Genomic DNA, 27,096 nt, shown 5'->3' on the forward strand with positions numbered 1-27,096 from the left:
CAAGTGCCCAGCCTGCGAGGCTAGTGCTGATCACAGGCTAGTGCAGGCCTCGCAGGAGCTGTCCATGGTGCTGCTGGTGAAGACCTCCTGGGGTGCCTGTGAGTGCTGGGCAGCAGCGCCCTGGAGGGACACAGGCTAGTACAGGCCACATAGGAGCTGTCCATGGTGCTGGCACCGGGGACCCAGAGGAGTGCCCATGAACAATGGGCAGGCAGCACCCCGGAGGGGCACCGCTTCCTCAGGTGTCCCTGGGATGGGCCTGGGTGCTCATGCTGGGGCATGCTTGAGTGGAGAACCCCTCACACTTTGCCGCCAGACGGAGAAGGTACTGCTCTGCCCTAGAATAGCTCACGGTCACGGGGAGAAACTGGGAGAGAGGAGAGCGGTTAACCCCACCTGGAGAGGAGTGGGGTTTGGGACTCACACGGGACCTGTCTGGGAATACTGCTCTTTTTATTTATTAGTGTCTGACCTCAGCAAACTCTCCAACTTCTTTGAGACTTGGGTTCTTCAACTGTAAAACATGCACAGAGCAATGCTTTTCTTTCAGGTTTGTTGTAGCCATGAGCTATGGAAATGAGTGACAGGCTGTAGATGGGCAGCACCCACCAGGGCTGTGGCCCGGGTAGACCTGGGAGGTGGCCTCAGGGCTGATCATTAGGATTTTGGCATTTCCTCCTGGGACCCATGGTGGAACTGCACTTCTCTCTCATCGTTGAAGTTGCAGGTGGGGGTGCTACTGGCTTTGGCGGGGGCAGCGTGAGCAGGAGTGATGTGGGCAGGAGGGACGTGGGTCTCCCCTGAGCAGGAGCCTGAAGGGCCAGCGTGTGGTGTGCTCTGTGCCCTTCCCCAGCCTCTCTGCCTCCATCTGCCTGGATCCCTGAGTGACCGCAGGGAGCAGAGTCCCCGCCTCCACGTGCATTGGGCCTGTGATGTGGACAGGAAGCAAACATCTTTGACTTTGGGACACTGAAAGTTTGGGGCTGGGTGTTGCTGCACTGTACCCTCACATCCCCTGACTAAACATTGGAGAGGGTATGTTTCCTCCTTGGGAAGAAGGCAGGCTTTGAGCTCAGCCACACAAGAGGAATGTCTGAGTGGAGTCCACCCAAGGTCCCTGGACCCAGGAGCAGAGGTCTTACCACTTGGGAAGGGTCTGTGTGAGCCCTGGTGTCTCCTGTCAGGGGCCATTTTCTGGACAAAGAAGAGATTGTAGGGCTTCACTCACCTGCCCCCCAATGAATTCCGGACCAACTCATCCTGAGAGCAGGGAAGGCCACTGTCCATCATCCTGCAGCTGGTCTGGTGGCCTTGAACCCAGAGGGGCTTTAGGGGGAAGGAATCTTTCTGGCCTAGTGGAGATCAGCCCCTTGCTGAAGGTACTCGGAGCTGTGCTTTATTAAGACAAGCTGAACATCAGCACCATGGGAACAGAGCCTATTAATTATTATGACAAGGAGAAGTGCTTGATTGTGGAGAAGGCGAGAGGGAGAGAGAGTGAGAGAGACTGACCCAGACCCGGAGGTAAAATAAGCCACTGCGGTTGGAAAGTCCAGGTAAGCGCTAGAGTGAGACAAACACTAGGTAGTCCCAGTGGGAGTCATTTTAAAAACAAAATACAATGAAGAGTTGGATATTTGATGGGATGGGTGAGTGAAGAGTTGCAGGGATGGGTCTTCTTGGGGAAGGGAGAGTGCTGTTTGCTTTGGCGCGGCGGGCAGCTGGCGGTGTGGTGGCCCTGCTCCTGGCAGCCTTTGCCCGGAGAGGCTCTCCCCTGTCCCCGTGCATTATTGTCCCATTCGGGCTCCGTAAGAAATGCAGCGCTCCCCAAGCCTCTCGAGCATCCCCACTACCCAGAGTGCTCCCACCGCCCACCAGATCCTCTGGCATTCCCCCTGTCAGTCCCCCACCCCTACCACCCCCTCTGCCAGCCCCCATCCCCTAGTGCGTCCTCTCCTAGCCCCCACCCCCTATTGCATCCTCTGCCAGTCCCCCACCCCCTAGCAACCCATTTGCCAGTCCCCACCCTCTAGTGCTCCCTCTGCCAGTCCTCCACCCCCTAGTGCTCCCTCTGCCAGTCCCCCACCCCCTCAGAGCTCACCCCTAACTCTCCCCTTCCTCACTCCACTCCAGCAACACTGGCCTCCTCCCTGTTTCTCACCCCAGGGCCTTTGCACGGGCTGTTCTTGCCTGGAGTGCTCTTCCCCATGCATCTCCCTAGCTCCCTCTCCCTCCTGTGGACAGGGAGTTTCATCTGTTTTGCTGTGTTTCCAGCACCTACAATGAGGCCCGGAGCGTGGCTGGTGCTGTGTGCACATCTGTGGAATGAATGGATGGATGGATTCATGGGTGAATGAACGAACGAGCCACAGGAACAGCAAGTCTTCCCAATGAGATGGCTCTTAGTGCAGGTTCCTGGCACAGCCCCTCCCTGTTGGCCACCCTGCCTGGCCCCAGGTTCCGCTCTTGCTGCTGCCTCTGCGTCCCTCTGAGCCTCTGTCCTCACCCCCTTGGGGACCTCTTCCCTGCGAGCCATGTGCTCCCACTGCCTTTGCTGCAGTGAGTTCAGGGGCGGGGGAGAGGGGAGTGTCCCTGTGCTTGTCCATCTCATAACAAGCCGTCCGTCCTCATCACCTCAGGGTGATAGCATGTGGCTGGCGGGCAGGGGCCTCCTGGGGTGGCCGCTCCTTTTGCTGCTTTTCTCACCCGGAGTTTAAGGCCATGAGCTGGGGGTGGGGGTGGGGAATGGAGGCTTTCCCGCGGGTTCAAGGGCAGATCTCTGCAAGGTGAGCTCCCTCCTGGCCCAGGAGGAAGGACAGGAGGAGAGGCTGGCCGCCCAGCATCTCCGGTTTCTACAGCAGAGCGCACACCTCTGGGCCTGAGTTTGAGGATGGTTGGCGACATTGATGGGCGATGCCCGGTCTCATTCCTGCCAGCCCACACTTGTGCACATTCTCGCCTCACAAGTCTTTGTTTCCCTTTCGTTTCTGTGGCGCCTCCTCTCCTGCTGCTGGTGGCCGGCGGACCTGCAGTGGGAGGCAGGGTCTCGCCACCTTCTCCTGTAGGGCTTGAGGTGCTGATGGGGAAGGAGTTGCGTGGACACTCCCGGGGAGGAGGGGCATCCATCCTAACCAGGAAGCAGTTAGCGGGACCTAAACCTGGTTCCATCGCCGCCACGTGCTGGGTGTGCGGCTCCCGGGCCTCTGTGCTCTCCCCTGTGACGGGCAGCAGCAGCACCAGCCGGTGGCTTGTGAGATTAAACAAGAGCATGTTAAGTGTGAACTGGTAGCTGCTGCTGTTTTAGCAAAGCCTGGAATGGAGACCTGGAGACCTCTCTCCACAGCAGTTAGAAATCTATGGGGGCCTCCGAGCCCTGGGCGGGTTCGGCTCTGCCCCCTAGAGGCCCCAGCAGAGCTTAGTGTCCCCGAGACACCCCCCTTTCTCTTGCATGAAATGGGCACAAGTGAGAGACACATGGGAAGGGGCATTTGAACTCGAGTGCTCATTGCACACTGTGGGGACTGCTGTCTGTTAGCATTTGCTCGCCCAGCGCACATGCATTGGGCCCTTTCTGTTTTGGATGCTGTGGGAGGTGTCAGCCCCCACAGACACCTGCAGCCCGAGGCCTCGCTTGCTCCTCCTGCTCCTCCTCAGGGCCCAGCGCTGGTGCCTCTCTGGGGTGGAGGGCCCGGGATGAGATGGACGCAGTGAGACCCTGGGGACGCAGCAGAACCCCCTGCTCTCCGCTCTCTCCCACCCGGCCTCAGCAGGGCCCGAGCTGGGCTGGGGCCTTCTTCCTGCCCCTGCAGGCTGAGGTCCTCCGGAAGTCCCCTGCTTGAAGACAAACGCAGTCTCCCTCCCGTTGTCTCTGGATTCTCAGCTGGGCAGTGGAGGTGTGCGCCTGGGGGGCACCTGTCCGCTCCCAGCGCCCTGCGGTGCCCTAAACCTCTCTCAACAGGCAGTTTAGGGGGAGCGGTCCTGGGATGGAGTGCAGACCCTTGAAAGAGCTGTCTTCCTGCCGGAGCCAGGTATTTAAAAGACCAGCGTCGCAGCTGTTTGCACCGAGTGTGCAGTGGGTCTCCGTACCTGCGAGCAGCAGCTCGGCAGAGGGCTCGTGTGCATTCAAGCCCCACTCTGCAGGCTGCGCCCCTCCTGGCGGTGGCGGGCCCCTGGCCCAGGGTAGTCACAGTGTGTCCTTGGCCACCAAGCCTTCCCCTCTAGCCAGGACATGGAACCAGGCCCGGGAAGAAGGCTGCCCATCTGAGGACGTCCCTCCACCGGTCCCCAGGTCCCGAGGCCCCGCCAGGCCAGGCCATTTGGTGGTGGCCGAATTGGGGGAGGGAGGGCTACCTTCCACTCCAGAGGCAGGGTGGGCAGAGCCTGCGCGGCCAGGCTTTCTCACAGGGACCCTGCTGTGGGGTTGGCATTGCCCTGGTGTGACTGCCTCACTGTGGCTGCTGTTCCCAGGAGGAGTGTGGGAGAGGGTCCCCCACCTTCTCACACCAGCTGGGAGCAGCCCTGCGGGCATCGGCTTTGCCCGCTTGCGGCTATTTGTCCAGAGTCCCAGTGTTGTGACACCTCCCTGATGTCCAGGACCGGGTTCCCCCTGCACCCGGACGTCCGGGCTCCCACCTCTTTCCTCCGGGACTGGGAGAGACTTCCTCCCTGTTGCTGGCGTGTTTCATTCCCAGCATGCGTCCGTTGGCCGGGGTGGCATAGGTTTTCTCAGTCTTGTCCTGGCCTGATCTCTTTTGGGGGAAAAGTGGGGAAAGACATCCTGGCACCTTGTTCATGGACCCGTGGCCCACCAGGAGCCTCACCCGGAATCCTGTTCCTGGGCTGAAGGGAACCAGGCACAGTTCATGCTGCAGAGATCGTTCGCCCGCTTGCTCAGCCAGGTGGGCGCTGACGTGGCTTCTCTGTGCGAGCGGGCCCGGTGGCTGCTCCTGGACTAGATGAGTGAGCGGAGGGCGAGCGAGGGATGCTCCCTGAGTGGGAAGGTGATTGGGTGCCTCTGGGGGAGTCAGAGTCCTGAGCGTGGGGGGCTCTGTGTGGGGGGCTCTGCGTGAGGGCCGCACCTCTTCCAGAGGTGGCATCTGGACCGATAGATTCTCCCAGGTTCCAGGGTCTGAACATAGCAGCCAGGGCTTATTAAAAGCCCTCTTTTCCTTAAACTTGCATATTCTAGATGTCACCCTGGTCCTGAGGAAGGATGAAAAATATTTCTGATAAGTCAGACTATTTCCAGTGACCAATGCCCGTGTAGAGAATGGTACATACACACACACACACACACACACACACACACACACGCACACAGCCTTTCTTTCCTGCCCAGGCCCCAGGCCATTGCTGTAGGCTGTGTCCCTGAATGCTTCTTGAGTTGATGGGATGGAGTTACACATTTGGGTCCTCCCTGGGCCTCTGGGGGTTCGGCACCCCTGCTTGGTCCCCCAGTTCCCCATTTCACCTTCCCCTGGACCTCCCCATGATGTCCCACTGCCTTCCTCTCCATTTCATGCTGCCCCCTCCCATCCCTAGATAGTTCTTTCTCGAGACAGACTCAGGGAGGCAGGTCTCCATCGAGCTCCTTGCTTCTTCACTGGCCCCAAGTCTCAAGTCTGGTTCCGTGTAGGAACGCTGTCAGGTAGATGGTGGGGCAAAGGGGTAATGCTGGCCAATCTGGGGAAGATACAAAAGTTTGAACGTCTGTGGTGTGGCTCCCATCTTGGTCCTCCTGTGTTCACGCGTGCTTAGATGGCACCCTCTCCCTCTTTTGTTCTCAGGGAACTTCTTCCCAGTCCCTATGCCCGAAGCCATCGGGGACTCGTGTGTGTTGAGGACGGACTGAGAAGGGAATAGGCCGCGTGGAACTCATTGAGCTTGGCGTTGACCCCCCTGATTTAGAGACAGGAGACACTGAGGAACAGATGCCCTTCTTACCCTCTGTAGACAGGAGCCACCTGAGGCCCAGGGACAGGCAGATGAGCTGAAGGACCAGGGTCTGAGCCCACGTCCCTAGCGCCCAGATATGCAGCGGCCCCTCCAGGCGCTGTTCCTTTTACCTGCAAGTCTCTGGTGCCCCTGCATCCTAAGTGGGTGACTTGTGAGTTGGGGACCCACGATCGGTACATTCCCCTTCTAAGGGCTGTGTGAGCTGCTCAGGTGCTGTAACACAGCACCCCGATGGCTGCTCAAGCCGCAGAGGTTTGTTTTCTCACAGTCGGGGCTGGAGGTCCAAGATCAAGGTGTCAGCAGGGTTGGTTTTCCTGAGGCCTCTCTCTTTGGCTTGTAGGCGGCTGCCTTCTCTCTGTGTCCTTCCAGGCCCCCCCCCCCCCCCCCCCGTGCACCTGCACCCCTGTCTCTCTCTCTGTGTCCTACCTGGTCCCCCCCCCCCCCGCACCTGCACCCCTGTCTCTCTGTGTGTCCTCCCTGGTTCCCCCCACCCCCGTGCAACTGCACCCCTCTTTCCAAATCCCTTCTTATAAGGACACAGTCACATTGGATCGGGGCCACCCGAATGGCCTCATTTTAACTCAGTCACCCCTGTCAAGGCCCCGTCTCCACGTAAGTCACATTCTGAGCTACCTGGGATTAGGACTTAAACACAGGACTTTGGGGGGACGCACCCCAGCCTGTGGAAGGGGTCTTCTGCTTCCCTGGAGGGGTCTCCTTGGGGGGTTTCTGCATCTCTGCACAGGTCTTTGGACCAGAGCTGCGTGCCGTGAGGCCGAGGGCCTCCCCGTGGCCACGGCCACAGTCCTCACCCTTCCTGTGCGTTCGCTTGGACAGCCTCTGTTCCCTGCGCTCCGTGGAAGGTTTTGTGGCCTCTTGTGTAACACAAGACAAGCTCTCTGCGTCGAAATTGTTCCAGAATCGGCCCCGTTCCCTGGAGCATGTCAGGTGCTGCTGGGAAAGCAGACTCGCCGGATTGATGCGGCTCTGACACCCGGAGGCTCCCTTTGTCTCGTGCTAGAAGAGGGGCTCGCTTTCTCCCGTCCGCCCGCGTCTTTTTGATTCCCTCTCAATTCAGTTTCAGGTCAGAGCTTCGTGAGGTCGCCGAAGCTGTGAAATCTGACAGACTCGCCATCTGAGCAAACAGACTGTCCAGGAGCGCGCTGTATTTGGCTCACACGGCGGTGACAGTCTGGGAAATCCCCAGGCTTCCCACTCGGTTTTTGCCTGAGTGAGTTCGGTTCAGTTCAGCGGATGTTAACCAAGGGCCTCCTCTGTGCCAGGCACGACATCAGGTGTCAGGGCTGTGAGGTCGGGTACGCCCTGCCCTGTCCCAAGCAGGGTGGCGGGCACACACACTTCCCCCAGGGCATCCCGCCTGCCCCGCATGTGTACCCGGCCAGTGCTGGCCCTGGTGCTCACAGGCTGCCCACCCACCAACCAACTGTGACTGTTGGCACGAAGGTGCCACCCGAGCTCCCTGGGCGCCCATCACTTCTGAGGAGAGGCTGTGCCAGACCAGTGGTTAATGTTTTGAATGCCTCCCTGTAGAGGGCACAGGGATGGGGCTTGAGTGTCAAGTGCTGGGAAAGGCCTTTTTGGGGAAGGTCAGGACGCGGTCTGTCCAGGTGAGAGGAAGGGCCTGGCAGGGGAGGTGGGAGGGTGGGCAGCTTTGAGATGCCCCATAGGTTAGAGCCAGAGAATTTGTAGATTTGACCTGGAGTAACTAGGTGGTGAGCAGTATGTCAAGAGGGTGAAGCCTGAGGAGAAACCTGTTTAAAGAGGAAAAAAAAAAATTCAATTTTGGCCTGGCCGGCGGGGCTCAGTGGTTGAGCGTCGACCTATGAACTGGGAGGTCATGGTTTGATTCCTGGTCAGGGTACATCCCGGGTTGCAGGCTCAATCCCCAGTGTGAGTCATGCAGGAGGTAGCTGATCGATGATTCCCTCTCATCATTGATGTTTCTGTCTCTCTCTCCCTCTCTCTTCCTCTCTGAAGTCAATAAAAATATATTTTTAAATTCCCATTTTGGACATGCTAAATGTGAGATTTCATTATACGTCCACGTGGAGCGGCCGAGCAGGGGTCAGGAGCCTGGGGTCAGGAGTGAGGGAGTAAGTGTGTGTGCTGGTGTGGAAGGCCCTGGACCCGGGGGACAGGAGAGGTGCGCGCGGCCAGGCGGGCACTGTGAGCTTGGACATGCTGAGTGCCCAGGGCGGGAGGGACTGTGATGGCCACGTGGGCACCACAGGAGACAGCAGGCCCCGGTGGGTTTGAAAGCGGGAGGGAGAACCAGCTGGAGGAGGAGGGTCAGCTCTGTGGACGCCGCTGAGAAGCTGAGGTGCAGGAAGGGGCCGCTGTATTTGGTGGCCCAGCAGTTAAGGGCGGCCGTGAAGTTCTGGAGCGAACATGGCAGAGGCAGAAGGAGCCAACCGAGGGAGGGAGCAAGGTCCTGGGGGAGGCAGAAGAGGGGACGGAGCCAAACCGGAGGGTGCGACTTGGCGAGGGGGGTGAGGGGCGCCCTCCATGGAGGTGGCAGGGGCGTGGCGGTTGCCCTTGCTGGTGGCTCTGTGTCAGCTGACCGAGAAATCCAGAAAAGGGAGGCGAGCGGATAGGAAGGTGGGAACCCTAAGTCACAGCATCTGGTTATAGGAAGGCCGGCCAGGGAATGCTTTCTCCTCTCCCCGCATGCAGCCGGGTGGCAGGGGGCAGGGGCCGGGGGCAGCGGGCCGGCAGCAGGCTGTGGCTTTGGGCACTGCAGGGCAGAGGGGCCCAGGGCGCGCACAGGCATCCCGCCAGGCGGATTTGCCCGCAGCCAGCTGTGCAGCTGAGCCTCCAGACTTACTCTCCCGGCCCAGCTTGGGGAAATATGACCCAGCACAGCATAAAATTAAGCAGTATTCGCCACAGGCCGAAATTGCACCCGTATTTTACAGAGCATGTGCAGCTGAGACTTCCAAAGCCGGCCCCCCGGAGGCCGCCTGGGTAATGAGAACCTCTGCCTTCCATGCTCCCCCGCCCCCCCCCCCCCCCCCCCCCCCCGCCCCTAGCCACCCCCGCTCAGCCTCATCCCAGCCTCAGGCCCAGGAGAGGGGACTGGAAGGAGGTGCCCTTTGCCCTTTGGAGGAGGGCGGGCTAGCTGAGCAGCGGGGCCTGGAAGGGTCTGGAACCACCAGCTCCTGGTGTGAAAGCCTCAGGAGCTGCCAGCACCTTTCCTGTCCTCCCCATTGAGCAGAACCACCAATCAGGGCAGCTCAGGGGAAGGGGGGAGGGAGGGGGGGGGGAGGGTCAGGGGGAGGGAGTCTTGGGGGCAAGGGAGGCTCAGGGGAGGGAGGTTCTGGAAGGCTCTGCAGCCCTGACATCCCAGCCCAGAGGGGCTGGAAGGGAGACACGTAGGTTGTCCTGCACTTTCCAGAAGCTCAGGAAAGAGCATGGCTTTAGGCGCTTCTGCTTTATTTCAGCTTCACCAGGAATTCCCGTTGTATCCCGAAATAAATAATTTTTCACTCAGCAGCTGGCTTTTCCTCACATGGAAACTGGGCGTGGTGGTCAGTGTCGGCTGCCCGTTGCTGCAGAGTGGCCTGGGCTCCCCACTCCCCTTCTGGTCCTCAAGCTCCCTGGGCTTTGGGAACCCAGTGTGTTCTGAAAGCCTGGCCTTCTCTCTGATTGCGGTCAGGCCTAGTGACCCCTAGTGGCGACAACAGGGGGAGCGGTCATCTCAGGCCCTGGCCTGGACCAGGAGGGTGGCAGGGAGCCTCCACCATCCAGCCCTCCAGCTCATCAGATTGCCAGTTGTTTCCAAGCGTAGAAATGGCCTCTGTGTTTTAATTCTAGAAAATCACTGAGGCAGGCAAAGACGTGGTAAGGAACCTGCTTTGGTGCAAGAGGCTGGGAGCAGACATGCTTTTCTGGCTCTGAGCTCCCGCGGGCTCTGCAGAGGGGAGGGCGGGTTGTGTCTGGGCAAGAGGAAGTTTAAGGAGGGACCATTGGAGCTCCCTTCTGCCGCCCTGGCAGACGCGGCCTGCTCTACGTGGGGCCTGCGTCTCCAGGGGGGCAGTGTGGGGAGCGCGTCAGGCAGGGCCCACAGGCCCTCGCTTCTCAGGAGCATGGGTGGATGGTGCCTCCCTTCTCATCCCCCTCCTACAAGGTCATCGATGACAAACAGACGAGAGAGGGCGAAGGGGACTGGGTCGGGTTTGGACACGTGTTTCTCCTGGCCTTATCGGGGCCACATCCCCCCTGTTTGTGATCTTGGGCTAGAACAACTGACAAATGGCCTGATAGGAAACAAAAGCAAACAATAGACTCACTTGAAAGATACAGTGAATAGAATTTAATTGAATTTTTTTTGTGTGTGTGCAGACATTGATTTGACCCTGGAAGATGTATGGAGTAAATCATGAGGGGAATTAATATACATTAAAGTGTAGTTTATTATCACAGAACTTTTATTGTGCTCGGAGTTGTGTTTTTAATTATTATTTTAATGACTTTCTGTACTTCCAATTGTGATAAATCTATTTTATTTTTTTGAATAAACGGAGTTTGGTTTTACAAGGTGAAGTGCAGAGCAGGGCCGTTGACGAGTATCGCGCCTTCATTAATGAGAGTGAACAGGTTACAGGGACCAAAAATGAACCGATTTACATGCTTAAAAAGCCAATTAATGCCCAGCCATTAAGCACAAATGCTGCAGATTGTCTCTCTATCGTGTCTACTCTCTGGGCTTCTATTGGATCATGTGGAGATTGGCTTTTTAAACCAAATAAGTGGAGGAAGCTCTAAACGTGGAAATGCCTGGGCCCAGTTAGGACACAGGGTTTGGGCCCTGCTGTGGTGAGACGCCCACGCATCCTTCGAGGACGGAGGTCGTTGTCGGTGTCCTCGAGGGAGGAGGCAGGGGCCAGGGCTCTGTCGGCAGAATCAAGGCTTGGGGCTCTGTCTCGAGGGGCAACGATGGGGCTTTGCGTGTAGTCCTTTTACATGGAGATCGGCTCCCCCACCACCCTCTCTCCACTGAACTCTCCCACGCTGTGCTGAGTGACCCGCGGTGCCAGGGTCCTGGTCGTATGCCCTACACTTCCCAGCGCAGGCCTCTCGTTTCAATATTCGGTCCCATTGGCTGAGAGGGTGTTGGCAGCGGTGCCCTCCCGGCTGCACGCTGGCCGGACATACTGACCCTGCCAGGCTGTCCAGCAGCACGTCTGGAGGCGCAGACACGGGCGCACGCAGATGGGAGGCGCGTGGGCTCTGCAGACGCAGGTCTGGTCGGAAACCTGCCTCAGGATTTATGAGCCAGATGGCCTTGAACAGGCACTTTTGTTTCTATTTTTGTTCATTCAATAAATATGTATTGGCTCTGGGTATATGTATTGGGCTGGGGATACAGCGGTGAGGGGGGTGGAGAATCTCCATGTTCCAGTGTGAGGCGGGTAGGAAGAGAGAGGGGCCGCCAGCAACAGTGCAGCGATACGCATAGTCAGGTGGGCAAGCTCACTCAGGTGAGGGGCACAGGGCGTGTGTGAGGGGATGTTGAGGCTTCATGCAGAGATTAGGGAAGGCTTATTGGTAGGGGACATTGGGCTGAGATCCCAAGGAAGAGAGAAAGAGCTCAGTGGAATTCTGGGAGGAGTCCTTTTTAGGCACAGGGAACTGCAAGTGCAAAGCCTGGCAGCAGCCTGCTGGTGTGTGTGTGGGGGGGCCGCCAGGGGGCGGTGTGGGGCCCAGCAGCATGTGGGGTGTGTGTGTCTGGGGGTGGGGGAGGGGGGGGGTGGGGAGAGAAGCCAGGGAGCCCTGTGGCCAGAGCAGAGTGGAGGGAGCAGATCAGAGGGGTCCTGGGGCCCACATGTGCTTTGAATTTGAGGTCAGCTTGGCTTTGAATGTGAGGGAAGTGGGAGCCTCCTGAAAGGCTTGCCGGGTGGTGTGTGGGGAGCAAGAGTGAGCGGGAGGCCAGGAAGAGGCTGTGCAGTCCTCCAGGTGCAGGCGCTGGGGCCCTGAGCCAAGGGGACAGCAGGGACGGGGGGATGTGGTGGATTCTGGACACACTTTGAAGGTAGAGGGTAGGACTTGCTCACAAATAGACTAGGAGATGCCTGAGAAGCAGGGGAGACAAGAATGACTCCGGTGTCAGCCTGAGGCAGCAAGTATGGGCACTCTTCAAAGGAAGTGTACTCCGAAGGGAGCCTAGGCGTGGAAGGATAAAGTCACTTAATGTAAAAAATTTTCAGTCTCTTGATCTTATAAAACAAGATGACGCCCAAGCCTATGTCACAGACGTGTTGGGACGACGACATGAGATACTGCTGGAAACTCAGTACCTGGCACATTGGCCCTTGTGACCGAGGTGTGGGCAGGTGATGGAGCTGGTGAGCCGCGTTCTGGGTGGTTTAAAGTCATCCCTGTTGTGCTGCCCTCCGAGGGTTGGAAGTAAACTTCCCATTTGCAGCAGCTATGACGTGTCAGAGAAAGACCAGAGAGTCAGGGACACGTGTCCCAGTGAAGCTTCGGCGTGTTAGGTGCCCGTGCACGTGAAGGTGGTGCCCCCCCTCCCCCGCCGCTCCCGCGTCCCATCTGATGGCAGCTCTGCAGGATGGCATGTCTCAGCATGAAAGCCACTCTGACTGACTTAGAGACTTGAGGTATAGCTTTTTCTTTTCTGATGATGAAAACACACCAATTGTAGAAAAAAATGGGAAAGTTGAAGAAAATGTATAAAAGAGAAATTTATCCGAGGCCTCCCACCCAAAGCTAACAGCGGTTGACATTTCAGTGGATTTTCTCCCAGTGGTCTAGGCAGTCTTGAATAGCATGTTTGAGGTGATTATGCTGCTTGTGTATCTAAGACATATTTGCGACTGAAAACTGTTACACGGCTTTGCTTCTTGGTTTTCCTCCTCAAGGTTGTATGATAAGCATTGCATTCCGTGGATGGTTTCGTGGCTGTGTACCATGGAATCGTTGACTTTGCCACCTAAACCTATAGCAAAGCGAAATGGCGATACTAGGGAACCCTTGTATAGCATTTACTGAGTTCCAGGCTCTGTTTTAAATACTTTGCATAAATGAACTCATTTAATCCTCACCACCACCTTCTGACACAGGCACAGCCGCTATTCCCAGTCTGCAGTTAACCCGTTCCCACCGGGCTCGAGCCCCGCGTTGAATGTGAGGGCTGGAGGCTGAGGGAACACACGCGTGTATGTATGATGTGCACACCTCTGAGGAAATACCTGAGCAGAAGTTCCAAGAAACAGTGCTGCCTGCGGTGCACTGTGCCCTTTCCCACTTCACTCTATTCATTCAGTTCCATGAAAATTACCACCATTCGCCCTGGATTGACTACAGGACTCACACCCAGCTAATGGGTCACCGGGGCCTTAGGGAATGGCCACCCTGGGGCACTAAGTTGGTTCAGCCCCAAAGACAGCGCCCCTTCCTCCTTTCCCACTGTCACAGTTTGGGTTCTTATTCCGGCCCCTCCAGCTGTGCTGGTTCTTAAAGTCTCAGGTCGCTTTGTGATTCAGTGCTCGGTCCTCCCGAAAAGAAAGCCCAGGTCTTCTCGTGGCTGTGTCCCCCATAATGTTAGACCCAGACCCCCCCGGAGTTTATGGAGCTCGACGGGTGAGGGTGGGACACTACTTTGAGCAGGGGTGGGCAAACTTTTTGACTCGAGGGCCACAATGGGTTCTTAAACTGGACCGTAGGGCCGAACAAAAGCATGGATGGAGTGTTTGTGTGAACTAATATAAATTCAAAGTAAACATCATTACATAAAAGGGTACGGTCTTTTGTTTTTTTTAGTTTTATTCATTTCAAACGGGCCGGATCCAGCCCGCGGGCCGTAGTTTGCCCACGGCTGGCTTTGAGGCTGCTCCCTGGGGGTGCGTGGCTGCAGATCCTGGGACTGACGGTGTGGCCTGTCCTCTCGTTGGAGAGGGAGGGCCCCCTTCATTGCATCTCTGACATTCGCAGAAAGAAGACCAACCCCGTCCTCACATTGCCCTGTGAGGACACGGGGAAGAGCAAGCCTCCTTCCCATTAAAGCTTGACATTTTGTGCGTCGTCACGTCACAGGGTCCTCAGGAAAGGACATTTGATTGACGGTGTTGTTACCCTGTGGCCCACGCTGCTCTTCAGGGGACACAATAGGACGGCTGTGGGCTCCTCACCTTTTTAAAAAATATATTTTTATTGATTTCAGAGAGGAAGGGACGGAGAGAGAGAGAGAGAAACATCAGTGATGAGAGCGAATCATCGATCGGCTGCCTCCTGCACACCCCACACTGAGGATCAATCCTGCAACCCGGGCCTGTGCCCTGACAGGGAATCAAACCATGATCTCCTGGTTCATAGGTTGAAGCACAACCACTGAGCCACGCCGGCCGGGCGGCTCCTTGCCTTTGATCTGACTGCTGGATGTTACCAAGAAGCAAGAGGAGAGCAGATCCCTGTTTTGCTTTTGCAGCCTCTGCGATTCCGAGGACAGGGCCCCCGAGGTCAAAGGGAAGACGGACGTAGACTTATCCATCGTCAGTTTTTGGAAGCATCTCCCGTTTGTACTTTAATTGAGGCCTCAGAGGGACCGAGGCTTGTGTCTTTGGGAGCAGGTGGGTCGGTGGTGTCCGTGGCCGGAGCCCTGTCCTGTTCTGCTTTCCCGGGGGGCAGGGGGCCCTGGGAGGTGCATGTCAGCCAGGAAGCTGTGCTCATGTGTGTGCTAAGGTCTTCGGAGAGCAAACCCAGCCGCTCTCAAAGCAGGGGGAACAGCTGCCTCTGGAAAATGCAGAATTCTCCCCTGTTCACTCTTCACTTGCACACGCTCCAAGCCGGGACGCTCGCTCGCCAAGTGGGGCTCGTGAGCACAGGTGTTCGCACGAGAGGGCGGCGACTGAGCTGAACGTCCCTGGTGAAGGCGGGCGATGGAACCCAAACACCTTTCATCCATTAAGGCCACCAGCGGCTTGTAATCAAGTCACACTCTGTTAGCTGCACAATTAACTTGTTTGTTTGAAGTGCGAATTAAGGATTTGAGCCTCTGCTAATTAATCTTACTTGCTCCCGACTTTCGCTGAAATCCCCGTGTTTTCCGAAGGCAGGCAGTTCTGGAATGTACGGAAAGCGACTTGTTGACTCTGTTTTCTTCCTATGTGAAATCGGCTTCTGTTCTGCGTCCACACAGATGGGACAAAGTGGCTCTGAGCCGTCCTTCCTCACCGCCCTGTTCCTTCCTTCTGTCCACGGCTCTGTGACCCGGGGGAGGTGCCCCCCTTGCTGCAGCTCCACGTGCTGCACCCCATCTGTGGGAGCAGAGGAGGCTCCCCTTCGCAGCCCCTGTGACTCCCGGGTTGTGGCTCTCCTCCTGAAAGAGTAGCTGTTGTAGGTAATGGGATTCCGTTATGGGGCCTTAGGGCTGGTCTGGAATGTCGGCTGGAAGGGAAGATAGGAGGTTTTGATCAGTGGTTTCTGCTTGCATCTTGGATGTGTTAATTTTAAGATTGCTTGCTTCTGTTTTTTATTCGTTTTACAGGATTGGGGGTGGGGTGGGGTTAGGCGGAGTGTTGGGGTTTGTTCAGAGCTGGGTGGCAGGAAGGCTGGAGCAAGGCCAGATGCACACCCAGCGCCGTTTCCAGAGGCACCGGGGCCACGTCTGCTCCTCCCAGAGCCTCTCTGACCTTCCAGAACCTTCTCTGACCTCTGTGATGATGAAGACCCACTTCCAAAGTGCTCTCCTGCTTACTATGCTAGAGCAGAGGTGGAGATGGTTAGCATGTGGGTGGGGTTATTTACTGGGAGCAAGAGAACACACACACACACACACACACACACACCCTGCTACAGTTTTCTGATTTATTTCACCAGGAATTCAGGATTTCTCTGCAGGGAGGAGGCTACAGAAAGACCACGCGGATGCAGGGTATTTTTGCATAGCTTGTCCCCTGTCCCCTGTTCTTAATGGGAGTTGGCAGCATGGAGCTGTCAGTGACACTTTCTGTGCAGATAAAATCCTGCCAAGGTTGAAAAGGAAGCCAAGTTCTCGCAACACTGCTTCTGCTTTATATTCAGGTTTAGAGCGCTCTCCGGCAAGGACTCACAACGGAAATCGGTGCTTGTTTAGGCTCCTCTGACTCTGGAACTGCATGTGTCAGATCACAAGTCTACGTCTCTATCTGGCCGGGGTGGAGATAAAGGGCAGGCGGGGTTCAAGCATGGCCAGTGTTCAGTTGTCCTGGACACTCTCTCCTCCCACTCAGCTTTGAGGAAGCCTGGTCCCCCTGGGCTCCATGGCAGCCTCTCTCTGGGCAGCAGTGGCACCCGCAGGGGTATAACCCTGGTGCCTCAGGCTGGCTCTGTCCTCTTCCAAAGATTGCTGACCTACCCCTCACAGAACAAGATGGAAATCTAACAATTCCTGGTGCGACTTCTGCTGCTGTTCGTGAGGGAGTAACTGGAACCAGACTTGTCCTCATGCCATCAACGATGATAAAACTGGACAAAATATGAGGGTGAAATAGTTTTAGATGCTATGCCACAGTCCAAGCAGGACTGTGGTTCCCAAGCAGAGATTGGGGGTCCCACGGTCACTCTGTATTTCTGCTGGGAGGCATTTCAAAACGGCAGTTTCAGGGAGGGTCCCCTTGTAGCATGCCCTCTTCTTGCTGAACTGGGGAGACACACATCAGAGTCTGGGGAGGATGGGAAGGCCAGAATTCCGAAGGCAGAAGATCAGAGGGGAGAGGGCCTTGTGGATAAAGTGCTCCAGGAATCTGCCCGGGTCCCCTGGAAAGTTCTGCTGGATGCTAAGCTGCTGACGTGTGAGGTGACAGTCCCCAAGGTGGGCTAAACGCATCTAAGGGCTGTGAGGTGAACAGTTCCCAGCGCTCACTCAGGACTGGCAGGTGCTCAAACTCAGGTTGGCAGATGGCAGAGTCCTCCTCAAATGAATGGGACGCTCAGGACAGAAAGAAAGGAACACCAGTGGGGCTAAAACATCTCTAGAGGAAGAGGTGCTGCGGACTCACCTCATGAAGGTTAGAAACAAGTCTTGAGGGCATCAGGTTGATGCACAGGTAACTCAAATGCCTGCCAGAGCAAAGCCTGACACTCTTTATTCAAAGATGTCATAGCGCCAGGGTTCCAAATTCGATGAAAATTATAAACTCAATGATTCAAGAAGCTCAACACACCCCAAGCAAGAGAAATACAAAGAAAACCACAGCAAGGCACACCGTAACCCACCTGCTTCAAATGTGTGATAAAGAGAAAGTCTTAAAATCAATGGGGGTGCGGAGGGGGTGGGGCAAGGGAAGAAGGGGCACATTACAAGGGACAAAGATAAGAACTTCAGCAGATTTATCATTGATACCATGCAAGCCAGGCCCTGGCTGGTTTGGCTCAGTGGATAGAGCGTTGGCCTGCGGACTGAAGGGTCCTGGGTTCGATTCTGATCAAGGGCACATGCCTGGGTTGTGGGCTCGATTCCCAGTAGGGGGCATGCAGGAGGCAGCTGATCAATGATTCTTTCTCATCATTGGTCTTTTGATCTCTCTCTCCCTCTCTGAAATATATTTATATACTAGAGGCCTGGTGCACGAAATTTGTGCACGGGTAGGGTCTCTAGGCCTGGCTGCAGATCAGGGCCTATCAGGGCCTTTCAGCTGCCAGCCGGGGCCTTCCTTCATTCCTCACTGCCCCCTGGTGGTCAACGCATGTCATAGCAAGTGATCGAACTCCTGGTCTCCTGGTCGAACTCCTGAGGAGACACTTTGCATATTAGCCTTTTTTATATATAGACTAGAGGCCCGTTGCATGAAGAGATTCGTGCAATAGGCCTTCCTTCCCCTGGCTGCCGGCACCGGTTTTCCTCTGGCACCTGGGACCCAGGCCTTTGCTCTGGCCACAGCGGAGAAGCCAAGCCTCTTCAGTCTTCAGTCGTCTTCAGTCTTCAGTCGTCTTCAGTCTTCAGTCTTTGCTGGGGCCGGAGCCTTCAGTCTTTGCTCCATGTCTGCATATGCAAATTAACCACCATCTTTGTTGGGTTAATTTGCATAGTCATCCTGACACCAATTTGCATGTTTCTCTTTTAGTAGTGTAGATATGAAACCATGCACACCAGGAGACAATGGAACACATCTCTTAAATTCTGAGGGTAGTTGGGGTAGGTAGGGGGAAACCTGTCAGCCAGAATTCTATATGCAGTACAATGACCTTAAAAAATTAAAGTGAAGTAAAGAAATTTTCTAATAATCAGACAGACACACAAACCAGCACATGCACACACATCAGAGAATTCATTGCTTGGAGACCTGCATTATAGGAAATGTTAAAGGCAGTTTCATGTGAAGAATGACAGGAGATGAAAACCCGGAGCTACACAAAACAATGAGGAGTGCTGAAAATGGCGTATATGTAGTTAAATATATTTTCCCTCATTTTAAATTTATTTAAAAAGTAATTAATTGCTTAAATCACTGTATTGGGGTCTGGAACATATTTAGAAGTAAAATAGATGACAGCAAGCAATAACAGGAATGAGGGAAGGGGCAAAGTGGAATCACTCTTTGAGCCCTAACGATATATATAAAGTGGTATAATACTTGAAGGAAGATTCTATTAGATTAAATAGCATAATGCAAATCCTAGAGCAATCACAATAAAACAGAGGCAAACCTAATAAGCCAACAGTGGAGTTAAACTGGAGCACTAAAGAAAAATCACTTAATCCAATAGGAGGCAAGAAAAAGAGGAAAAGGAAACAAAGAACAAAATGGAAGAAATAGAAAACAAATAGCATGATGGTAAATTTAAACTTGACCACATCAGTAATTACACTAAATATAAACAGTCTAAACATCCCAAATAAAATGCAGGGAACTTGGAGTAGACAAACATTTCTTAAATTGGGCAGGAAAAGAGAAAATGGTAAATTGGACTTAAGCAAATTTAAAAACTTTTGCTCTTTGAAATATGACTTGAAGAAAATAAAACAGTAAGCCAGAGACTGGAAGAAAATTTTCATAATGCATAAACCTGATAAAGGGCTCCTATCCAAAAATACAAAAAGAAATACTACAATTCAACAACAACAGTACAAACAGCCTAATTAAAAATTAGGCAACAATGAAAACAGACTTCACAAAAGAAGACATACAGCGATGAGTACACACATGAAAAATGTTAAATATCGTCACGAGGGAAAAGCAAATGGAAACTTGAGTGAGATAACTGCACAGCCACTAAAATGGCTACAATTGAAAAGACCATCAGTGCCAAGTGTTGGCAAATCAGTGGAGCAGCTTCATGTACATTCCAGGCAGAACTATAAAACGGTGCAGCCACTTTGGAAAACAGTTTGGCAGCTTCATATATAGTCAAACACATACTTACCACATGGCCAAGAAGTTCCATGTCTGGGTTTTCACCAAAGAAAAATGAAAATGTGTGTCCACACACACACTTGTACATGAGTGTTAGTTTATTCATGACAGTCCCCAGCTGGGAACCGCACCCACGTTCCTCCGCATTGGCGTGAATAAACTATGTATGACGCATCCGCCCAATGGAATCATTCTCTGCAGTGAAGGGAACGGGCTACCCCTGACACACAGGACAGCATGGGTCCATCTCAACAGCATTATTTTGCGTGAAAGAAGCCAGACCCCAAGGAGTGTGTCCTGTGGGATGTCATGTGTCTGGAATTTAGAACAGGAAGACTCATCCGCAGGGACAGGAAGCAGACCCTGGTTGCTGGGGCTGCTGACTGACAGGGTGTGAAGGACCTTCTCACGGGGCCGGGAGTGTCTTCTGTCTCTAATGTGGTGATGGATACACGGGGATCTGTTCGTCCATGTTCATTGACCTGCACACCTGAGAAGAGTTGCATTTTATTGTACATGAGTTATACCTCAGTGGAGCTGATCACCAACTTCGTAACCCAGTGACCCCCTGTGTGCACACATCACCTGGTGGGGTACAGGGGTGCCGCCCCATATCTCAGGCAGGAAAGGGCAGTGACTCGCCCATATCATGCGGCCGACTGGAGGTGGAGGAACTTCTTTCTCTTCTACAAGAAGCGCTTTATATCTCCCCAAAGAGGCAGGTTATTTCTTCTCACAAATGAAAGCATAGGACACACATTGTTTCAATGCCTTTCAGGCTGGCGTGTGGCCGGCGTCCAGGAGACGTGCTGGGAGCTGGAGAGCTCCCTCGATGCCCGTCTTCCCCTCCAGGTGTCTTCTCATCCTCTGCTTCCTTGTCTGTGTTCCAGGGTGACCAGCCATGCGGGGCAGGTGTCCTCAGGGCTGTGGGCGGTTCTCACGCCAGTTGGGTCCAGGCAGGTCACAGAAACCACACTGGACAATTGGACAGAGAAAACTTAGCATGAAGAATTGCTAACTATAAAAGGTGGTTGACCCTGAGTTGGAATATTTATCTCAGAGGGGATGACCCACCAGCTTTCTGCGAGGGGGGAAGGGAGTGTCTGGAGAGAGCAGGTGAGAGGTGCCACCAGGGCCGGGTATGGAAATGGCTACGTATTCGTTTCAATCAAGGCCAGTTATTTCTTTTTCCCCCATTGCTTTTCAGAGAGAGTGGAAGGGAGGGAGGTGGGGGAGAGAGAGGGAGGGAGAGAGAAACATCGATGTGAGAGACATATCGACTGGTTGCCTCCCACATGTAGGAGTGAACCTGCAACCCAGGCATGTGCCCTTGACGGGGAATCAAACCCGTGAGTCTTCGGTGCACAGTGTGGTGCTCCAACCACTGAGCCCACCGGCCAAGAAGGCCAATTATTTTCTGTAAAGTGCATGAGTGATGGGTTCTGGGAAAATTTGCCTGCACTGTAAACATGCCGGTTAGGAGTCATTAATATGACATTCACGTGTCCTTAACAAAGTACACAACTGGAGGGCTGGCCTCTTTGAAATGCCCCGAGGACACTAAGTATGAGTCTTAAAAACCATGAGTCCTGGGGACGAGCTGTTTTCCTTCTCGTCTGGGAGAAATAGAACTGCATGTGATGGCCGGGCAGCTGCTGGGCCAGCTGCTCGGAGAGTCCCCCCGCACCCCTCCCACCCCCAGCCCTGGTTCCGCACAGGTAAACCCTGCGCAGAACTCTCATAAAAACACACTCTACACAGTTATCCCTTGGTTGAAAGACCCAGATTTGGGAGCAAAACATCTGATATCACATAGACCACAGATATTTTTATTACTTGGACTCAGGAATAAAAAAATAAAACCGTCTCCCTGTCGCTCATTGTTGTTTTGTTTCTTTAATTTGCCCCGATAAGGGCTCCAGGCCCTGGAGACTGACTTGTCTCCCGACATTGGACCCACGTTTGGAAGACAGGCCCATGGGGGGGGGGGGGGGGGGTGCTGACTGGAAGGGAAGGGGCTCCTGACCTTTCTCTGAGGGCGGCTTCAGGAGAAATGGGGGGGACAGTTCTCTGGGCTGGGGTGTCTGCCGTGGGTGGCCCCTTCTGGAGAGGGCATGGGCATGACCGCACCTGGGCTGAGGGACGGAGGGGGTTCAGACCTCTGAGGAGCCCACACCCTCTCACAGACAAATGCGGGCTCCCAACAGCAGGGCAGGGCAGGCCTCGCTGGACATGAACCAGTGGGACTCCGCAGGGCTGGGCTGCAGCGGGCAGGTCGCTTTTGTGGGTTCCTGTGACATTTGCACCGAGGGCCGCCCTGCCTACCGCTGCTGCCCACACGTGTCTGCCGAGCGCTGGGAATACGGCTGCTGCCAACCAGAGTTTGACAGAATTGTCTGAAATGACTCCTTTTTAATGAAGTCAAGTTTTGGGATACATTGGTTTAAAATAGAAAATATATTAGTAAATAAACTATACTCTGAATATTAATTTCTCCTGCCTTTTACTTTTTTTTTTTTTAAGTAGCTTCTAGCGAGGTTAAAGTCACCTCTGTGGTTGGCACCTGTGACTTGTGTGTGTGCCTACCGGCCAGCGCTGCCCGTGCTGCCGGCCTGGCCCGGGCTGCCCCCCGAACGGGAGGGCTGAGCTGGGCACCTGTGTCCAGCCTCACACGCACCAACCTCAGCGACTGTGTTTATTCCAACCCCCCGCCTCCCCCCCAACCCCCGGGCAGCCAGTGTGGCCTCACAGATGGCTCTTCCTGTCTGCAGCCTTTATTTTATTTTATTTTTTTCAAAAATATATTTGTATTGATCTCAGAGAGGAAGGGAGAGGGAGAGAGAGAAACATCAATGATGAGAGAGAGTCATTGATCGGCTGCTCCTGCACGCCCCACACCGAGGATCCAGCCAGTAACCCGGGCATGTGCCCTGACCAGAATCGAACTGTGACCTCCTGGTTCATAGGTCGGCGCTCAACCACTGAGCGCCTGTCTGTAGCCTTCAGAAGAGAACGTGCGCCTCTCACTCACTGTGCATCCGGCCTTCCAAAGGCGTCTGCTTGTCCCCTCCCCGAGCAGATCTGAGTGGGGCCCTGGGTGAGGTGGGAGAGGCTCAGAGCCTCCTGGACACCGGGCACCCTGGGAGGGAGGACGCCATGCCCATGAGCGCTAGCGACACCGCACTTTGCCAGGAGTCTGGAGAGGTGCTGCCACTGCGAGAAGATGCCAGAAACGGGGGCTCATGGCAGAGTGAGACACCAGGGAGACTCCCTGGGGGAGGTGGGCTGTGAACAGGGCCAGGAGGTTACGGGGGCAGAATCAGTGCAGGGGGGCCGAGGTGGGGAAGGGCAAGGGGAGCCAGGCTGGCACAACGATGCCTTCTCACCTGCTGGTCCCCAGGGCAGCCTCCGTGGGACCCCTGAACCTCGCCTACTGCAGCTGGCTCACTCCTTCTGAGCGCATCTTCCGGGGCAGACAGCCCCCTCCCCTCCCCCGTGAGCGGTGGACATGCCTTTGGAAGGCCGGGTGCACAGTGATGCCCGTGTGACCAGGCGCGGGTGCCGAATGCAGAGCTGTGCCGCCTGTGGTGCTGCCCTCTGCCCTGCCAGGGGAGGGCCGCCCGCTTCCCCGGTGCCAGCACATGGAAGGGGTGGGGGCCTCGACGGCTCCAGTTTGTCCCCTGCCACCGCAGACATCAGAGCTCGGCGGCAGTTTTTCTAGTTGAGCATCCAGAGGACAAACTAACCATTTAAAATCTGCAAGCTGGACAGTCTTTGCTTTGGAGCCTGCGGCGAATTCCTTCATCCTGACAGTCCAGCCATTCTTCTCACTGACGCAGGGTTTGGGATCCAGGACGAGGGCGATGCTGAGGGCGCCGGGCGCTGGGCCAGTCCTGCAGGCTCGGGGTTCACCTCTGTGGGCAGGGGGTGCTGGCATGATCTCCATCCCGGAGCCCACCTCGCTACATGGGATGGCCACGCTTCCTTCTTTGTTGTGATGAAACACACACAGCATAACATTTGCCACTGGCAGCATTTAGAACATTCGCAATGTGTGTGACCTTCACCACTCTCTAGTTCCAGACATTCCCGTTCCCCCAAAGGAAGCCATGTCCCCATTAGCTGTCACTCCCAGCCCCTCTTTCTCAGTCCCAGGTGACCACTCATCTTGTCTCCACGCATTCGCCTCCTCGGGATGTCCCGTAGAAATGGAATCAGGAGCCTGTGGTCTTTGTGCCTGGCTTCTTCCTCTCAGTGTGTTTTCAAGTTCACCCACGTAGCATGTGCGGTCACTTCGTTTCTTTTGAGGGATGATCGGTGTTGTGTCCTCTGCATCCGCTGTACTCTGGGTGTCCATCGTGTGCTGACAGGCACTCGGCGGCCTGCACACTTGGCTGCGGAGAATAGAGCTGCTCCGAGCAGCCACGTGCACCCTGTTGTTTGAGCCCCGGTATCGCTTCTTTGGGTGCGCTCTCTTCTTGTGGAGCTTTCTGTGAATTTCCTGGGCCAGCCTTGAGCTTGAGAGGCAACAGGTGGGAACGTCATGCCCACCGTGGGGCCCAGGCCCCTTGGTCAGCCAGGCACGTGCTGGCCTTGGGCACGTCCCTCCTGCTCTCCGTGCCTCAGTTTCCCACTCTGTAGGAAGGAGGTAGACCAGGTCTGTCCTCCCTGCCATCTGCGGAGCCCCCAGTGGGGGGAGCTTTGGGGAGAGAGGGAGGCCAGTCAGGCGGGCGGAGGTCCTGTCAGCTCCTTCTCTCTTTGCCGGAAGGAGACACTCCCGCCCATGGAGGCCCAGCCCGGCTCCTCCTGATCCCTAAAGGCGGGGGACGGCGAGGGGGGGGGGGTGGACGACGACAGTGATGTGGCTCTGGGCCATAGGGAGCAGGAGGCTGTCAGGCCATTTGGGGGAGGCACGGCCCTCCACGTGGGGGCTTGCATTTCTCCACCCATTCGGAGCAGCGGTGGGGAGCGTGGGCTCTGGAACCATTCTGCCTGGGTCTGCATTCTGGTTCCGCAGAGACGAGCCACGTGACCCTGGGCAGATCACATAACTGCTCTGCGCCTCGGTTTCCCCGACTGTAAAGTGGGCATGTTCCTCCTTCATCGTTTTTTATGAGGATTAAGTAAGGCGACCCCCCACAGGCTCCTAGAGCAGTAACTGGCCTTAGACATCACTCTGCCAGTGTTAGCCATCACCATGGTAACGATGACACAGACAATGAAAGCCCTCGTCCCCCAAATAATCCCCCTTCCCAGCCGGGGGTCCCGTCTTACTCGGAATGTTGACGGTTCTTCCTTTGCTCTGCATGACTTCGCCTCTGAGCATTCCGTGTGGCTCTTTGGCGTGTGCGTGTCGATCTCCCCACCAGGTCCTGGCTTTGTGGAGGCAGGTCCAGCCCGTGGACTGCCCACCCGACTGGGAGGTGGACTGAGACCCGGATAAGGGAAGTGGGCAGGGCAGGCTGGAAGCAGGGCCTGGGAGTAGGCAGGTGACTTGGACATGCCCAGCAGCTGCGAGGGGATGTGCCCTGGAGGCCGAGGTCACTGCAGGGCCTGGCCAACCTCAGCAGGACGGGGTGGGGCCTGGGCCAGGCCCTTGGTTTCCTTTGCTCAGAGAGGCTGCTGGGCAGAGGGGCGGGTGGTCCCAGGCGGCTTGGTGTGGGGGTGTCACTGTTGTCAGGGGAGGAGGGAGTGCTCTGAGGTAGTTCCTCAGCTCGCACAGCCGCTCAGCGGACCCCTGGTGACCTGCTGGGTTTGGCCATACAGCTGGACGGACAGTGGACCCTGCCATAGCGCTTCCCATGAACCATCAGTGTCTCCCCTGCTCACCGGGGGCTCTGTCAGGGCAGATTTCCTGTGGTCTTGCTCACTGATGGAACACGGGAGGTGCCCAGCAGCTAATCTCGAATCAGTAAGCGGTCCGGGAGAGTCTCTCTCTCTTTTTTTAAAAATATATTTTTATTGATTGATGTCAGAGAGGAAGGGAGAGGGAGGGAGGGAGGTAAGGAGGGAGGGAGGGAGAGAGAGAGAGAAACATCAGTGATGAGAGAGAATCATGGATCGGCTGCCACCTGCACGCCCCCCACTGTGGATGGAGCCTGCAACCTGGGCCCATGCCCTTACAGGGAATCAAACCGAGCCCTCCTGGTTCCTAGGTCAACGCTCAACCACTGAGCCTCGCCGGGCAGGTGGAGCTTTTCTCTGTGAAGGGCAGTTGCCGGGGGGGATTCTGCCAGGTGGAGTGAGGGTTGGCTGAGGGGTGTTCACGAAGGTCTTCTTTGGGTGTCTGGGTCGTTGGGAGGGACACTGTGATAAACCTAGAGGTGGCTGGGACGCAGTGTGTCCCCATCCCTCTGGGCCAGCAATCACAGTTCCCAGCATGGTCCTGGGCAAGGGCAGGGATCCGAGGGGTTCCTCTTGGCACAGACCAGGCCTCTGCACGCCACGCTCCCTGAAGTGCAGGAGGGTGGCCGGCACACAGGGGCTCAGTTTACCCGCCTACTGACTTCACCCACCATCTGCTCTCGGTGTTCTGTGAAAACAAACGGGCGCCTATAGATAATGGGAGAATTGACTCTAGGTAACTCCGAGCAGTCACCGAGATAGTGCCACTCATTGTGGGCACAGGGGGTGCAGGGGCACAGGGGTGTAGGGGATGCAGGGTGGGGATCGACGAAGACAAGCCCAGCAGTGCTGGCGACCTCGGAGGGACCACATAGTACCTGCTCCCCCATCGGCCTGTGGACAGTGGCTCACACCGCGGAGACCTGGTGGTGATGATAGCGGTAGCCGTGGTTACAGGCGTGGCTGTGTATTAAGTGTATTAAGAACCATCGCTCCTGACTGCCCCGTGGGTGCATGATCTCAGGTGCAGACAGGCTGAGTCACAGGCTCCAGACCTGACAGCTGAGCATGGCCGGGCCGCAGCCCCAGCGGGTCTGTTTGCTCCCGGAGCTCATGTCCTTCACGGCGATGGCCTGTCACCTCCCCCAGTGACCAAGTTAGCCAAGTCACCGGCAGGGTGTACCCGGCAACGGCTGCATCTTGCTGCACCTAAGCTCTGGCTCCAACCATCTTCAGTAATAAACGTTCACAAACACCACACGTTCGCTCGGGGGTCAGAGCACTGCTGGTCGCTCAGCGCCAGCTGCAGTCAGTGGTGGAAACCCAACATGTGGCAGCCGCCTTTGCCATAGGCCCGGCTCCCCTCCTGCACCGAGTGGCCCCCTTGTGGCAGAGGCTGGCTTCCAGATGCTGTCACCCCCATCTCTGCTGGGGCCTGTGGCATGCGCACTGCGTGGCACGCTGCTGTTTTCTCCTTTAACCTGCTCTCCCTGCCTGGCTTTGGTGACAGTCTGCTTTGTCCCCAAAGCCAAGTTTAGGGTCTCAGGCCACAGGTGTGCGGCACGTGTCCCAGCCCAGTGTGGGGTGACTGCTGAGGAAGGTTGCACTCCTGCGGAAGGGCTGTGCCCCTGGGGGAGGCCTGCTCCAGGCCGGAGCCTGCCAGGCCCCTGGCCGCAGAGGAGTTAGATGGCCTCCGCCCGCATTTTTCTGAGAGTCCAGGGCAGCAGCTCCGCATCCAGCCATCACCAAGATCCAGGGGAACGTGGCCAGTGCAGCCTTATTTTAACACGCAGTCCCTGCCAGGCCCCGTCAGCGGGTCTGTGTGGAGCTGGGAGTAATGGGCCGTGTCATGCTCTGAGCTGGGCAGTGACTTATGTGGGTGTCACCCCCTAGCTTTTTATGGAACTTATTAATAAATCAGTAATTC

The 27,096-nt window shown here is 55.8% G+C and overlaps 1 protein-coding gene across 9 annotated transcripts in view; it reads left to right on the top strand.

Annotated features, from left to right (window-relative positions):
• Nucleotides 1-27,096, top strand: part of CAMTA1 (calmodulin binding transcription activator 1) — a 674,030-nt gene that overhangs the window by 210,265 nt on the left and 436,669 nt on the right. The window lies entirely within an intron of this gene.

Source organism: Myotis yumanensis, unplaced genomic scaffold (genome assembly GCF_028538775.1).
Source record: "Myotis yumanensis isolate MYYU_CA2020_CCGP unplaced genomic scaffold, mMyoYum1.0.hap1 SCAF_2, whole genome shotgun sequence".
Lineage (NCBI taxonomy): Eukaryota > Metazoa > Chordata > Mammalia > Chiroptera > Vespertilionidae > Myotis > Myotis yumanensis.